The sequence below is a fragment of the Odocoileus virginianus genome, chromosome 19 (genome assembly GCF_023699985.2).
Source record: "Odocoileus virginianus isolate 20LAN1187 ecotype Illinois chromosome 19, Ovbor_1.2, whole genome shotgun sequence".
NCBI lineage: Eukaryota > Metazoa > Chordata > Mammalia > Artiodactyla > Cervidae > Odocoileus > Odocoileus virginianus.
The window spans coordinates 22,507,435-22,524,773 of NC_069692.1; the positions used below are offsets into that span (position 1 = coordinate 22,507,435).

Consider the following 17,339-nt stretch of genomic DNA (forward strand, 5'->3'; position numbering starts at 1 on the left):
GAGCAGCTCTTACTAACTGTCTTCACCTACACAGGTCACCAAGTGCCTGTACTTAGGGAATTACCGGCCCTGACACCTTCAGAGATTCTCGACTCCTCTGGACCAGCTGGGGAAAGCTGCTGGGCTCCAAGCTCCAGCAAGGCAGAAACTGCTCATATCACACCAGTGCCCCATGGGTAGGCAGGATGACTGAAGAGGAAGATGGTCAACCCCACTGACCATAAATAGAAAGAGGAGAAATAAAAGAGGGGAACATTTTGTTGTGTAACTTCAGTAATTTAGCAGCTAAAGATAACAATGTTTAGGTGTCCTGTCCACTATTTAGAACCTCAAGGACTGCCAGTTAGAGATGAAATAATATTAGCTGATCCTGTGTTCTACAAGCAAGGTGGCACTGTGATTCATCAGCTGGTTCAAAGGATGTTGACTGAATGTCGTCCTACTGTGTGCACTGTGAGTCATGGCAACAAGAGTTTGGTCCATGGATGGGTGCCCAGAATAGGGAGGACATTGTGGTTTCCAGAAGGGAAACACAACATATACGTAATTGCTTCTGCCCAATGATGCATTTTTCCTTCTGTTGTGGTATTTTTCAGGACCAGTCCAGCAGCCGTATTAGAAGACATGTGGTATATATAAAGTTTGTGATCGTTGGGGGAAATATTGGTAAGTGTCGCTGCCTTTATCTCTGATACCTTGTGAAGGACGTGGTGCTCATAAAGGGAAGCCAAAGCTTTGTCTCTGCATGTTTTAAATCTGCTCTGCACTTGACAAAATGGATTTTATAATTAAATGTGACACTCAATTGGTGTTCTCTGAGAGTACGACGTTTTTTCTTGTCATTGCTGGTGTTAAGCCGTATGGGGTTTTCTAAGATATAATACATCTAGATTTTAGGAAACCTTCCAGATGCGGGATGAAGAATGCCCTGGACCATTTAGCTTATGTTCTAAGCCACCCATGGAATATGTGAGTAATTAACTTGCAAACCAAAAGAAGTGAAAAATGTTTTTAGGTTTCCAGAGCAGAGCGATCCTTCTGGTCTATTTGTTGAAATGAGAGAGAAACAAGCAGTTAGCTGCTTGGGGAATGGGACATGAAAGGGAATTAAGAATCCAGCATGCCTCGTCCCAGCCTGGGACCGGCAGAGCAGTGGTCTGAGACCAGGAACATTAAATTCAGCAGTCACCCAGAAGACCTTGCTAGCAGTAGTCAAAAGGACAGGAGGCATGGGTTAAAACTCAAGTTCTACACTTACCATTTGTTATATAACCTCACTGAGCCTCAAAACCCAAGGTCTATACTTACCATTTGTTATATAACCTCACTGAGCCTCAGTCTCCTCATCTGTAAGATAAGGCGTATATTACCTACCTCCTAGGGTTGTTGTGAGAATAAAGCAAGCTAAGTAGTTCAGGGACGCTCAATAAAGCCATTTTTTAAAATTTATTTTATTGAAATATAATTAATTTACTGTGTTATGTTGATTTCTGCCATACAGCAAAGTGATTCATATATATATTCACATATATATTCATATATTTTTTCATGTATATATGCGATTCATGGAGTCGCAAAGAGTCGGACACGACTGAGTGACTGAACTGAACTGATACATTCGTGTATATTTTCATGTGTATATATACACATTCATGTGTATTTTCATGTATATATGTATCCATGTATATATATACACACACATTCTTGTTCATATTCTTTTCCATTATGGTTTATCACAGGATATTGAATTTCGTTCCTTATGCTGTACAGTAGGGCCTTGTTGTCTGTCTGTCCTACACATAATAATTCGAACCTACTAATCCAGTCTCCAATCCCTCCCTCCCGCTTTGCAACCACAAGTCTGTTCTCCATGTCTGTGAAAAGCAGTTATTCTGGATAACAGAACACCCTTGTTTGGAAACTGGACCTTTGCCATTGAGGTCAAGCCAGCAAAAGGTGTGAGTGTCTTCCAGAAGAAGAGACGTTGAAGAGGGGCTAGTCACCCCCTGTTTGCTATCACAAGGGACGTCACAGCTGGTCACCACAGTCCCTTCTCCAGCGTCCACTGCACAGCAAGCAGGGGGAAGCCTCAAGACATTTGCCTACTTCTCTCACCCTGTCAACCCGTTCTTAAACCAGCTTAGCTAATTTAACTCCCCTTCCTGCGGCCTTTGCGGCCAGGTGTGGTCGCGTTGTTTTAGCTTTGTTCAGTTTGAGAACTGATGTTATTTTGAATCAAAATGATGAGAAGAGAAAGACAGGTCAGAAGGAGATGGTACCCTTGGTTTAGGTCCCAGTTACCATGTTGAGGCTCTCATTTCCAAACCTTTCTTTGGACTTTTTTGTCTATGCTTATTATTCAGGCTTCACAGAGGTTCAGTTACTGGACAGAACTTTTTTTAAACTAAAGTCCATATTTATTCACATTTTCTTAGTTTTTAAATTTTATTTATTGATTTATTTATTGAAGGATAATTACATAATTTTGTTTGTTTCTGCCAAACATCATCATGAAGGGCAGAAATTTTTGAGCTTTGACTAAAAAAATTTGGCTTTAGGGAGGGGCCCTTTAACGGAAGTTGGGGAGAATGAAGCGTGTCACTGAGATGAGCTCATAGTTAAGATTGGGTGTCCAGCGGTGACAACCCTCCAATTTCAGGGCCTCAAAGAGATGGACATGGCCTCAGCAGTTGTCTTGTCCAGTCTTCCATTAACCAAAAAAACCAGAACTCTTCTCCAGAATTCTTGACAGAGGGGAGTTCACATTCTTTCAGAGGTGGGGTTTGCTACTGCACAGAGAAGCTTTCTCCAGTTAAAAGCAGTTCAGGACACAGGGAAATTTAAAGGGGTGAGAAAACTGTGCTAGCTTTGACCGTACTGGTATTTATACAACTGTAGGCCTTTGTGAAAACTCACATGGCTATACAACAGAAAGGGTGAATTTTGCTATAGTTAACTAAACCTTAATTTTTTTAATGGGGAAAAGAACGAGCAACTTAGACAAATACTTGGACATTAGCTAAATTATTACAAAGAAAGGAAAAGGGGAGGAGAGGAGGAGGGAGGGAAGAAAAGCTATCTAGACCTTCTATTGATCTATAGTGTGTGCTTGAGGGAAGAGGACTTGGTCTTCTTCCTTCTTCTTTTGTGTCTGGACAGTACCTGGCCTGCAGAAGGCCTATGCTGAGTATTTATTAAATCATCGAGGGCCCTGAGTCACTCTCTAAGCAGATGGAGACAAGCTCGCTTACTTCCCCACACACCACCCACTGGATATTTGAAGATGCTCTCCTTCCTCATTCTTCTTCTCTGGGCTGGGTTTAAACTGTCTTTGTTTGACTCTTCATCTCCTGATGTGATTTTCCTTTCTCACCCTGCCCAGCACCTCTCCTGATTTGCTCCCTACGAGTGGTCTGGGGCTAAAATCACAGCCTCTGAGGGAATCTGGATTCCAGAAGGAATACAGTGGGTCCCCACTTCTGTAGACCGTGTTAAAACACAGCAAGCCTTATCCCCTTCCTTACTAAGGGCTTGGTAACTGGATCATGAAGGATTTCTTACCAGTAGTCTTCTAAGAATGGAGCTCCTAAAAGTAGGCAGGCTAGTGGTCCATCCGAGAGATCAGGTGGCAGCAAACCCAGCCTCATCAGTATCTTGACTGAAATGAAGCCAGGTCCTGCCCCTGGTTTGAGACAGCAGCGGTGCTGTTTATAAGTCTTTCTGGGCAGTACTGTATTACAGGTCCCACTTCTTCACCATGAGTCATAGCAAGTTAGAAATTCTGAAAATTAAACTTATAGGTGCCTTGAAAAATCTAGACTTTCTTTTCCCCCCGGCAATGCCAGGGGAAGATGTATAAATAGGTAAATAGCAGTAGTTCTCAACCAGGGTTGTTTTTGTCCTTGCAGAGGACATTTAGCAATGTGTGAAGACATTTTTTGTTGCCACAATGGGGAGGGTGGGTGTGTACTATTGGCATCTAATGGATGGAAGCCAGAGATACTGCTAAAGACCCTAAAATGCACAGGGCACCCCCCCCTCCATACACACACACACACATACACACACACACACAGAAATGATCCTGCCCAAGATGTTAGTAGTGCTGAGGCTGTGAAACCAATATGGAAATAATAATAATTTTTTAAAAAATCAATGTCTAAGGTACTCATTATTTTGAAGGTTTAAATTTTTTAATGTTTTGACATTTAATTAAATGTAAAACATAAAGAAGTTTGTTCAAAGAATCACAAATCTGAAAGGGCTCCTAAGAGGCTACATCACCACGAACTCCGAGCCAGAAATGATCTAAATGAATTCAGACAGATGGGTGTCTGAAGACATATACTGAGGACTGTCAGCTAAAGCTGAAAACTAGACTCACACAACTTGGTCCCGGCATTCACACAAAAGAGATTGGCTCGTGTTTTAAATTTCAGCCCCGGCTTCTTCAGATGTGTTTGTCTTCAGATGACCTCTGAGATGAGGTGGTATTTCAGTCTGGGTTAGCCCATCCTTTTGAATCAAGGGTGTGATTCTGCTGTGATGAGAAATGTGCTTTGGGAGGAGAGAGATCTCATTACAGATGATTGAGATTGGGTATTTTGGTACTCAGAGCTGTTTATTTGCATCAATTTCCTAGTGACAGTACAATCTGGCTTAACTGGGAGTCGTAGTGAGCTTGTGTAGCCCGATATGGCTACATTTGCCGAAGCAGGGAGATTAAAGCAGCATATGTCAAGTTGTGATATAGGACAATCCACTTGAAAAGACTTTAATTATAGGGCCTATTTCGGGAGGGTAACTGTGCTTTTTGTGAGGTGTATTTTGGGATCCGCTAACCCAACTTCAAGGCCAGTAATATCTTCCCAGAAAGGGTGTGGTTATGTGCTCGTTGCCTAAATATTTTCTTACCAAAAGCTTTGGTATTTGGTACTTTCCTTCGACTTTACTCCCCTTCATTTTTCTTTCCCTGATAATCTTTCCTCTTGCAAGAATGCTATGAAAATGCAAGCTGGAGAAGAGAAGGATGAAAGATCTCATTTAGATGGCCAAGTCCGGAGATTTAGGGACGTTACATTATCAGTCTGCTGTTTTTAAGACAAATAGAATTTGGAGGAATGCCCCAAAAGTAATAGTAAGCAGAATCACGGGAGACTATAAAAACAACACATTGGGGGAAAATATTTTACTTTATGTGTCTGTAGCAGAACTACACACAACTATTTGTTTCCAGCACGCCTTTTCCAACCCATGGGTAATTCTTGTGGGCCATTTCAGTGTTCTTTGGATAATGACCGGGAGTGGGTTACCTGGTTTCACTTTTGTTCTTTGAGATTCTTACCTTTTCCCAGCCCTGCCTCTGGTGCCTCAGGTGAATCCCTCTGTGTGTATGTGTGTGTGTGTGTATGTGTGTGTGTGTGTGTGTGTGTATGTGTGTGTGTGTTGGGCAGAGGGGTGGGGAGGGTAGGGCACTGTCTTCCTGCCTAGCTCTTCAGGTGGCTCCCACACATTAACCTGTGTGAACCACAGCCCCATTCTCCCCTTTATCAGTTCAGTTCAGTTCAGTCGCTCAGTCATGTCCGACTCTTCGCAACCCCATGAATCGCAGCACGCCAGGCCTCCCTGTCCATCACCAGCTCCCGGAGTTTACTCAAACTCATGTCCATCGAGTCGACAATGCCATCCACCCATCTCATCCTCTGTCGTCCCCTTCTCCTCCTGCCCCCAGTCCCTCCCAGCATCAGGGTCTTTTCCAATGAGTCAACTCTTCACATGAGGTGGCCAAAGTATTGGAGTTTCAGCTTCAGCATCAGTCCTTCCAATGAACACCCAGGACTGATCTCCTTCAGGATGGACTGGTTGGATCTCCTTGCAGTCCAAGGGACTGTCAAGAGTCTTCTCCAACACCACAGTTCAAAAGCATCAATTCTTTGGTGCTCAGCTCTCTGCACAGTCCAACTCTCATCAGGGCGCATACAGATTGCATGCAGCAGCCTCTCAGATGCCCTTTGCCCTTTTGTGAGCATCACTGGAAGCTTTAAGGAACAGAGCAGTATGACATGTTGGAAGCCAGCCCTGTGCATGCTGGCCCTGCTCTGGTGTGCATGAGAGCAGGTGCACCAAGGTTGAGCAGATGCATCAACCTTGTACTGTTGATCTTTGAAGTAATTCCCATGATCAGTTATCCCTTGCTCTCTAAGAGAAGTGTTCTTCTGTCTCCAGGTCAGTTTTGGCGCTGTCCTAAACCGGCCTCTTTGAAGCTGCATTGAGGCTGCCCTCCTGCTTGCCTGCCCCAGTAGCTCATGTACTTAGAATCCACTCTTAAAATTCACAGTGTTGTGTGGTTGTTACCTCCAGGAACACTTGTAAACCAGAATTTCCCACTTACAGAGGGAAAACATTTTCAGAATAAGTAGCTGACAAGTATTCTAGTACATGACTGGAGAGCTGACATTGTGTCATACATCTCACCTAGGATCCAGGTGATAGGACCCACCCACCCTCCAAGCCCTGCCCCTAATTGGCAGGCTGCCCACATGTGAATGCATGTGATGATACCATTTGCATAACCCACTTAGGTTCATAAGAAGCTGCCACGCATTTGCTCCTCCAAAACCACTTCTTAGGTGGTGGAGCAGGTGCCATGCCCAGATAAAATCTGATGCTCAGAGACTATAGCCTTAGTCTCAGGCAGGGGGCATTTAGGAGTGCAGACATGTTTGTTGTCCTGCTCTCAAAGAGGAAGTAACTACTGGCCTGTGGAGAGACAGGGGTGGGGCAGAGGTGGTGCGTGTCCTGCCGTGAAGCCTGCCCAGTGAAGAATTGTCCCCGATGCAACATGCACTGCAGCCCTGCTGAGAGGCACTGCTCTGAGGTTGAGTGGCCGCTCTACAGAAGAGTGGGGCTCATACCCACTCTCTCTCAATCCAAGGTCTCTATGTCCCTCTCCACGTTAGAGGCATCACAGAATTCATTCCCACTTCTTTGGGAGCGCGCACTGCAGTGAAATTGAACTCAGAGTAGCTGTTCCTTGGATTGTGCCATTGCTGCTATAGCGCCAGACCTCCGCTGCAGCATCCTGCAGGGGAAGCAGCCTCTCTGGGACCTCAGTGGCCCAGCCGAGCAGCACCCTGTGGCTGGCGTTCCTCTGTCTATGCCCAGCGCAGGTGGAGAGAGAGTATGTGTGTATTCTCTTTGGAAGAGATCAAAGAGGATGCTCCGCCCAAAGCCTTTGATCTAGTCTTACTAGCTTATAAACCATCCACAGGGGCATTAGGTTTCAGTGTTAGGAGTTTCTGATATGATAGCTTAGGCTTCCTGTCTACCTGCTGCAATTCTACAGCCTGTTGGAGCTTTGTTTAAAATTTGGTTTTGATGTCGGCCAACAAAGAAGCCAAGACAGTGGCTACATCAGTTTGAATGAGCACACATGAAAGTTGATTAACGTGGTAAAAATAAAACCATGTTGAATGAAAAGGCACACAGTGAAGCTGACTTGAATATAAATGTTGAAGGGGTTATGCAAAGAGGAGGAAGTGATAGCATCTTATCTTTTTTTTTTTTCTTCTTTCCTGGATTTCCCCCCCTTCTCTCTCTTCCAGATTCTATCTCAATTTTTTATTTTGAAAATTTTCAAACGTACTGGCTTGGGAGAATGATAAATACCTGTACATCCTTTATTTAGAATCACACATTAGTCTATATTTGCCATATTATCTTCTTTATCCCAATATATGTAATATATATAATTATATGTAACATGTAATATATGATATATAATATATATTATATGTAGTATGCGTTATATAAATTTTGCAAAACCATTTGAAAGTTGCAAACATCTTGACCCTTTGCCTCTGAATAGTTCACCATGTATCTTCTAAATATAAGGACTTTCTTCTACATAACCACAATACTATTAGCTAATAAGAAATAAAACAATAATTCCGTAATATTATCTAATACTCAGTCCACATTCAAACTTTCCCTGTTGTCCCCGGCTGGCTGTGCTATAGAATGTCCTGCCTTCCGAGCTTGTCTGTTACTTCACAGGGTTATTTAACTTGCTCCTCACTTCCTGAAAATTGTGAAGTCTAGAGGCTTGATATTAGAGGCAGGTGAAACCTCTTGGCAAGAATTCTTCATAGGCGGTATTCCATCCTTGATGTTACATCACGTCAGGAGGCAGATGATGTGAACTTGTCCATCATCCGCAGTGCTCAGTCTTAGCTGATAGATTAGGTGGTCACCAGAGCTCACCAACGTCCAGAAGCACTTAGAGTCAGTAAGGCATCTGTGGGCTGGTACCCGGGTCCTTTGTCAGCATCCCGCCCCCACCTACCTTTCATCCAGAGCTTTGAGTATCAGTGAATAATCCTAGCTTGCATCGATTATCACACTGGGATAGTGCCCTTTGCTTTCACTTCGTCAGTTCTTTATAGTGAGTGATCTGGGCCTTCATATTTTTCAGTGATGACTTTTAAGCCACTTCCTTGGTAGTCAGCTCGATTTTGCTGTGATAATAGATTATGCCAAACATTTTCCTTTCTCACCTTCAGCATACGGAGTAAGTTGAGCAGAGCATGCACAGCACACCAGGACCACACAGACTCCTTACCTATAGAACTGCTTTCACCTTTCTTCCCTCACAACAGCTCAGACTAGCAAGCAAAGTGACTTGTTCAGGGTCACCCAGCTCCCGCAGTGGAGCCAAGATCAAGCAGATGTGTCAGAGTTTCCCACTCATTCGTGTTCCCTCCGACCCCCAACCCTGGCTGTGTCTCCCACCCTCCTGTTCTTGCCTTAGATGAGTGGCTGCCTGACTGGTGGGTCCATGAACAGGGAGGTCAGCGAGGGAGGTGCTGGAGAAACACAGGCCACCCTAAAAGGGCCAGGTGCTACTGGGTTTCTGACGGATGTGGCCCAGCACCACCAGAGATCTCCATCTGTGTGTTAACCATTCCAACTTTTTAATGTTGGCAACTAATTTATGTATTTTGATACTCTTTCAGCCAAGTCCTCAGTTTTCCCCACCAGCACGGCTGCTGGCTGAGACTGTCTTGACTCAGCCTGGCTTTGCTTAGAAATGGAATTCATGGTTTGTCTGTTTTTAACACCCTTTTTAAAACGGGTATTACTATTCTTGAGATGGGATGCTTTTTTGATTGAGGGGAGTGTTTGATTTTTGAAGAGGGAAAGTCGGTCTTCAGGGAAGTTTTCTTTAATTGATACCTGATTATAAAACCTTCATTTTGTAGGATTTTCTTTTTCACTGAATCAACACACTTCATTATTGAGCTGCATGTTCACACAGATGGTTTCAGAGAGCTAGAACAGATATGGGGTGGGGATTGGGGAAGGGACAGGTGCTCCCTGATAGGCTGGACCGCTGGCTGGCTTCCCTGGATCAGAACAAGGGAGATCGGGCTGTTCAGTTTCTGGGGATCAGCTCTCCACGTGCACACACACAGCAAGCCAGCAGCTCCTCAGACATAAACACAGACACGCTGAACAAAAATGGGATTTCTTTTTTTTTTTCTTTTTTTTTTTTTTTATTAGTTGGCGGCTAATTACTTCACAATATTGTAGTGGTTTTTGTCATACATTGACATGAATCAGCCGTGGATATACATGTATTCCCCATCCCGATCCCCCCTCCCACCTCCCTCTCCACCCGATCCCTCTGGGTCTTCCCAGTGCACCAGGTCCAAGCACTTGTCTCATGCGGGATTTCTTAACTAGTAGGTTAATAGCACAATCATAGATGTGTCATTTGCAGCTTTGAAGGAAAGCAAATACACTTCCCTCTGAATATCATCTGTAGAATTTTTTTTTTCCAAAATGTTCTCTGAGTCCTTGCAGGGCAATGAAGTCTGTCTGTTTCACCCATTGTGTACTCCTCGTTCTTGTGTTTATTTAACTGTGTTAAGGAGTCACAGAAGAACCTGCAAACTTGTTCCTATGAGAAGAGTTGAAGCGGAACTGACAGATAAAGAGCAGCACTTCTCAGGATGGGCCTCAGTTGTTGTAGTGCTGCTGAGGATAAAGACCTATTAGGTTAATTCTAATTGTTCCTAGCAGAATGACTCCTAAGTTGGGAATGATGGGGATGATTGCAGGTAAAGACCTCCTCTGGTCTTAATTCCTCATGCAGGAGCTTATTCCTGCCCTCCCATTTTACCAGATTAATGACCTGAGGCACAGAGAGGTTGAGTCTTGTCCAGGTCAAACCAAATAAGCCTGGGTCTTTTGTGATTGTGCCTCAGGTTTCCTGAAGCTAAAAATTTCAGTCAAGTAGTGCTTCACCCCATGTATCATCTTACTGTCAGCAATGTTTATTTCCATCCAAACCCTCCATAACCTAGCTTACCACCACCAATAATGTTTAACAAGTGAAGAAATGAAAGTCCAAATCAGTGTTGTTCAGACACAGAAGTAGAAGACAAGGAGCATGTGTAATTATAATTTTCCAGTAGCCATGTTGAAAGAAAGTAAAAAGAAACAGGTGGAATTAATTTTGATAGTGTACTTTAACCTAATAGTTATCTAAAATATTAACATATTGCCATGTAATCAATGTTCAAAATTACTGGAATTTTTTGTAGCAAGTCTTTGAGATCTCAGAGTATACTTGACACTTTAAACAGTACATCTCAATTTAGCCATATTTCAAGTATCCAGCATGGCTAGTGGCTCCCAGTATTGGGCAGCATGGCAGTGTGGTGGCCCAAGGTCATACCTAGCTAGATTCTTTAATTTAAATCTCTTAAGAAAAACTTCAGCAGCTTTTTTATTCTCCCCCTAATCTGAGGCCACATATTTCTGTCCTCTTTGTGTCACTTTTTCCCCAGCTAACTCTAATTACAGGGGATGCTTGGTTTGCCCATAACCACAAGCTCAGCAGTTTTCCACCAGTCCTGGCGGCTGGTGAGACAGCACACACTGCCTTGTAAATGATAGTGTGAAGCATTCTTCCAAATTTCTCCACAACAGTTTCCATGATTTCTTTTCTCTTAGGAATAGCTCGGTGGAATTTTGCAAAGCCAGGGAGATTTTTTTCAATGCATCCTTTCTTAAAGACCCATTCTAATCAATGAATGATTCTTAAAATACTTGTTGCCTAGTAGGCTCCCCACGACCTCAGCAGACCAAAAAAGCATTACACATTTTTTATCTATTTTTATAGTGAGATACCTATGTTAATTCATCATGGCTTATTTTCTTTTTGAACTAATCAAATATTTCCCCAATATACCAGTCCCATTTTGAGCATTATTTACAAAGACACTGAGAGCATTATTTGCAGTAAAACATTAGTAAAAATCAGATTCCATTTCCACTCAATGTCAAGTCTCTGGCCATTGACCCCATTACTTGAAGTATTAGCCTGTAATACATCCCAGAAACAGAAATGTCAGGAGAATGGTGACAGGCTCCTGGAGTTTGTTATGATGGACTTCCCCCAAATAGAAATCCTGATTTGTAAAAATCTAAATCATAATGCAGGAGATCCAGGTTCGATCCCTGGGTCAGGAAGAACCACTGGAGAAGGGAATGGCTATCCACTCCAGTATTTCTTACCTGGAGAATTCCATGGACAGAGGAGCCTAGCAGGCTATATAGTCCATGGGGTCGCACAGAGTTGGACACGACTGAACAACTAACATTTTCCCTTTTTTATCCAGGAAAAAGATTGTCCCCTGTTCTTAATTAGAATCCAGCCCTCCACATCTTCCAAAATTCTCAGTTAAGAATAGAGAAAATAATATGTTATCCTGTGGCCTGTCCACTAATTGAAGAATGGCCCCATAAAACCAGATAAGTACATTTCCCCTGATTTCCTGCATGCTGTCTTCTTTAGATTTTGGCTTGGTGTCCATCTCCCTTATTCACAGACCCCCTGAAATCTGTCATTTAAAACACTTCAGGTGTAAGGTTGCATTTAGAATCAGAACAGTAAGTTGCAAGGACTGTTTCTTCTCATTCGACCTCTCTCCTGTAGCGATGCTCACTTTGACTCCCAAATCACAGTCCTCTTGTTCCCTCTGATTTGAAAGTATTTTTATGTCTTTGAGTGGATATCTCATGTTCATTTCAGAATGTCATTTAGTAGCTACATTTCTGCTAAATAACCAGAAATTATAGTTGACCCTAGCCAAGAAGCTGAGTACCTAGATTTTGCTTCCAAGTATGGTGCTGAGTAGAAATGTTTTCATTTCATCTTCAATATTAATAGTAGACTGAGAGTGATGGATGGGCCTGGATATGAGAAGAAGAAAGGAAATGTAGATTGCTGTGGCAGACCATCATCTACTGAAGGGATTCTTGATCTGGGGTTTTAATCAGAACCACCTAAGAAGCTGTTAAAAATCCTGGTGCCCAGGCCTCGTGGTCAGAGTCCCTGAAGACATGACCCGGGGAAGTGTATAAGGACCATCTGTTCTTCCTCAATTGCATTTGTTGTGAAAATTAAGGGAGAATTTTACTATATGAAAATTATACCTCAGTGAACTTTGTTGTTCAGTCTCAGTCCTGTCCGACTCTTTGTGAGCTGATGGACTGCAGCACACCGGGCTTCCCTGTCCTCACCATCTCCCAGAGCTTGCTCAAATTCATGTCCATTGAGTTGATGATGCCATCCAACCATCTCATCCTCTGTCACCCCTTTCTCCGCCTGCCCTCAATCTTTCCCGGCATTAGGGTCTTTACCAATGAGTCGGCTCTTCACATCAGGTGGCCAAACTTACTATCCTAAAATACATGCATACGTTGAAATTTTTGATACCCACCATCACCATTTTTGACTATCATGTGCTCTGGGGTCTGAAGATAAAGCTCACAGTTGAAACAATCATTCATCCACTCAGTCAACATTTAAAGGTCATTGCCAAGTGTCGTTCCTGCCCTGGGGAAACAGAGACACAGCATATTTCCCGAGGCGTTTTGTGTTATGGAAGAGATCAATATCCAATATCTGGCATCACCATCTTGATTGACATGAGTTTAAGCAAGCTCCAGGAGTTGATGATGGACAGGGAACCCTGGCGCATGGAATCGCAAAGAATTAGACACAACTGAGCGACTGAACTGAATGTCCAACAATTACAATGCAGAGTAAAGTGTAATGAGTGTATCTGCAGAGCAAAAATAGAGACAGAGACCCCCAAAAAACATATACACACATTCCCAGTCCTACCCCATTGCCTTCTTGAAGGTGGAAGGCGGTAGGCAGTATGGGAAGGATTCACAGAGAGGCCAGAGAACTTGAGTAAAGAAGTAAAGAATATTCTGCCTCTTTTGCAAAGGAATGGCTCTCAAAATTTGGTTCTAAAGTAAAACAAGGTCTTTATGACATCATTTGTCTTTTAAGGTGATTCAGCAGCCTTTGATGTGATTCAGTTTGTTTATCCTGATCTATGTTGTCCCAGCTCAAGTCACATGGCTGACACGCGGTAGGCACAGTGGGTGTGCTGAGTTGAATTGATGCTTCCAGTAGTTTAGCCTTTCCTCTGACAAACTATTAAGACACAATAGTATCCTAGGGAGGGCAATAATGCCAGTATATAATTTTCAAAATAGCACCCAAGTTACTTCTCCAAGTATTACTTCTAAAAGACTAAAAAAAAAAAAAAAATTGCTCTTAAAGGAGAGCACAATAAGAATATGTGAGTAGTTCCTGCTAGTACATGTCAGGGTGTGATTTGATTTTTATATTTTTGGAACATTCACTCTTTTTTCTAACCTAATTTTTACTCTCTCTCATTCTTAAATGTATCTGAGGTTTTGGAAGAGCAACTGGGCCAAAAAGCCGATTGATGATGGCATTCCTTACTGAGTCTGTCATTAGTATAAACAGAGAAAACAGCATTGTATTTTCCTAGATATTGAATACTTTTTCAGGATTTGGGGAGCAGAAAGTATTTGAGAGTAGCTGTTGACACTGCATTGAAAAAAATACAGCCACTGCTGAGGAGCCTACTTACCCAGAGCAACTGTTCTCCCTGCACATTTTTGCAGCTTACGTGCATGCGTGAAGCCTATGGTCAGGCTCCTCTGTCCATGGGATTCTCCAGGCAAGAATACCGGAGTGGGTTGCCATGCCCTTCTCCAGGGGATCTTCCCTACCCAGGGGTTGAACTGACATCTCTTATGTCTTCTGCATTGGCCGATGGGTTCTTTACCACTAGCAGCATCTGGAAAGTCCCTTTTGCAGCTTATGTCCCAGTTACCACCACTGATTACTTTGATGCTGCAGAGCTTAACAGGGAGATCTGTGACCTGACCTTCCACCCCTGGTATAACATGGAAGGACAAGATTCAGCTCACATACTGCTTTGCTCGGAAGGCAGTATTTCTAGAGATGCCATGTGTGTTGGAATTTTTTGCTGTTAGTCTGCCTGCTTCCCAAGCCTAAAAGCAGTGTGCACTCCAGCCCTGTTCCATTAGATAACCATTCTGGTTGGGAAGAAAGTAGATGATGCCACGGAAGCTGGGCCTGGGGTATAAAATGGCAGGATGGGATTTAAAATCGCCTCGGCTTGAGATTAAATCTAATCGCTCCACTGCTGACCAGCTGTAGAGTCTTGGGCAAGTCACTCCACCTCCAAGAACCTCACTTTCTCATTTCCAAAATGGCAGTTAAAGATGAAAGCAGATAAGAAGCATGATGCTAACACGATGCCTGGCGCTAATACTTGCTTACTCTCTGTCAGATCTGTTTAGTTCCCCTTGTTAACATGCATATCAGTTTGATCATTTTCTTGTTTAAAAACTTTTCAAGCCTCACCTTACCCTCTGATGAAGACCTCCACACTTTAGCCTGGCATTCATGGCCTTTTACCGTCTGTCTGTCCCACCTTTCTACCACATCTCTTCAGCTTACTCTCTGTCAGATCTGTTTAGTTCCCCTTGTTAACATGCATATCAGTTTGATCATTTTCTTGTTTAAAAACTTTTCAAGCCTCACCTTACCCTCTGATGAAGACCTCCACACTTTAGCCTGGCATTCATGGCCTTTTACCGTCTGTCTGTCCCACCTTTCTACCACATCTCTTCATCTCAGAGCAAAACCAAACCACCTCTGTGCCCTCACTGGGTCTCAGGCACTCACTCTCTTCTTGGAATGCCCTCTGCCCACCTCTTAAATCTAAACCCAATCTAAATCCAATGTTAAATCCAAGCTCATCTTTTTTTTTTTTAATTGAAGTGTAGTTGATTTACTGAATGTTGTGCCTTCTCTGCTGTATAGCAGAGTAACTCAGTTATACACATATATATATTCTTTTTTTAATATTCCTTTCCATTATGATTTATACCAGGAGACTGAGTATAGTTCCCTGTGCTATGCAGTGGAACCTTGTAGTGTATCCATTCTAAATGTAATAATAGTTTTGCACCTATGCAAGGCTCACCTTAAATGCCACTTCCTCCTAGTCCCTCAGGCTGGAAAATTCACCTCCTTGTCCAACCTTGTCTTTCTCATCAGAGAGTCTTTTTCTCTGGTGAGCCTTCTCTTCTTTCTCACAAGGCCTGCAGATGGCCATCTTCGCTGTGCACACGCATCCCTCACGTGTCTTCCTCTTACAAGGACACCAGTTCCACTGGACTAGGGCCCTACCTTTAGGACCTCATTTAACCTTACTGAAAAGACCCTGATGCTGGGAAAGATTGAAGGCAGGAAGAGAAAGGGGAGACAGGGCATGAGATGGTTGCATCGACTCAGTGGACATGCGTTTGAACAAACTCTGGGAGATTTGAAGGACAGGGAAGCCCGGCGTGCTGCAGTCCGTGGCGTCACAAAGAGTCAGACCCAACTGAGGAACTGAACAGCAACAAGTTCGGTACAAGCTCTATCTCCAGGTACAGACGTGTTGGGAATTAGGACCTCAGCATATGATTTTTGAAGGGACGGAATTCAGTTAGTTACACATGGGTATAAAAGCCCAGCTGGGTCCTCTGAGGGAGTGTGTGTGGGAGTGTGTAATTTCCCTCTGCTACTGGCGTTCTTCTCTCCCCTCATTGCGGAGGACCACAGAGAGGCAGCCACTGTGTTGTTCCCCTGGGTCTCTAGCCTTGGCCAGCTGCTCCCCCGCCATCTCGCCCCACAAAGAGCCTGCTTCCGCCCCCACCGAGGGCTCCTGGAGACCTGCACCGCCTCACATAGCGGTCCCATCACAGCCCCCTCCTGGCTGCCCGCAGCCAGCCAAGGAGAACAAGAGAGAATGAGCCCCAGCAGGAAAGGGAAGGAATTAAGGGACCGAAACAGAAGGGTGACTCTTTTGTCTTAAAGGAAAGAAGTGAAGCCTTTCCTTTCACTTCTCTGTTAAACATTGTTCACAGGCTTTTTCTTCCTCCACATTTCTCAGGTCTGAAAACCACTGAGGCACCCCTTAGCTCTACAAGTTTAGACAGTTGATAAGCAATGTGAGAGACTGCAGTCTAATTGGGTCCTTCATTAACCCACCCCTGACTTACAGAGGGAGGTGATTTGGTTACAAACCGTTTTTACTCTGCTAAATCAGGGGTTCCACGTGCTGTCATCTGCTTGCAAATTAGCTGGAGGCACAAGCTTTGCATTATGCAAAGTATTTATTCTTGCAGTTAATATGCTGGAAAGTGTGGTTTCACACTTTTCTTCTGATACAAAGGTTCTCACCCAGTAGTGAACCAATCACCTGGGGAGCGTGTACAAAGTGCCAAGTCCATCCTTCCTCCTCCCCACCCCCATCCCATGAGAGTGTAAGTGTGAGAATGAGAAGACGGGGCCTCCCTAACCCTACCCTGGAAACCCCAGAGTCATTGCTTCTTACTTTATTACTTCCTCAGAGATTTCTTACTAATTTTTTTCAAATATAGGTTTCTTTTTTTAATTCTTGACAAAACCCAGGAACTAGTTTGTTTTTTATTGTTTTATGACTGAAAGCTTCAACTTTATAGAACGTAGACAGTGTCACATAATGGACCCCCATGATCACCCAGCTCCAGGGATTATCCACATTCTGCTATTCTTGTTCTTCTGTGCCTGGATTATTGTTACTTTCTGACTAATTCAATTTTATTTCCTAGATAAGAAAAAAAGTGTAATCTGTGAACTAAACGTTGGTTACTTGTCCCTGCAAGTGTTTCCCCCACTTTTCTACATTTACTCCTCACAGCAGTCCCAGGCATTGTTACCTGCATTTTATTATTTTTTTTTCATTTATTTTTATTAGTTGGAGGCTAATTACTTTACAATATTGTAGTGGTTTTTGTCATACATTGACAAGAATCAGCCATGGATTTAACATGTATTCCCCATCCCGATCCCCCTTCCCACCTCCCTCTCCACCCAGTCCCTC

The 17,339-nt window shown here is 43.4% G+C and overlaps 1 protein-coding gene across 9 annotated transcripts in view; it reads left to right on the forward strand.

Moving 5' to 3' along the window:
• FYN (FYN proto-oncogene, Src family tyrosine kinase) overlaps window positions 1–17,339 on the forward strand; it is a 213,754-nt gene that overhangs the window by 97,220 nt on the left and 99,195 nt on the right. For 8 of the 9 annotated variants that reach the window (XM_070449950.1, XM_070449948.1, XM_020890399.2 and 5 more), the window contains one exon: window positions 597–666. The exons of the other annotated variant lie outside the window; for it this stretch is intronic. The gene's annotated coding sequence lies outside the window, so the exon portion shown is untranslated. The remainder of the gene's footprint in view (window positions 1–596; window positions 667–17,339) is intronic. 9 annotated transcript variants of the gene reach the window in all.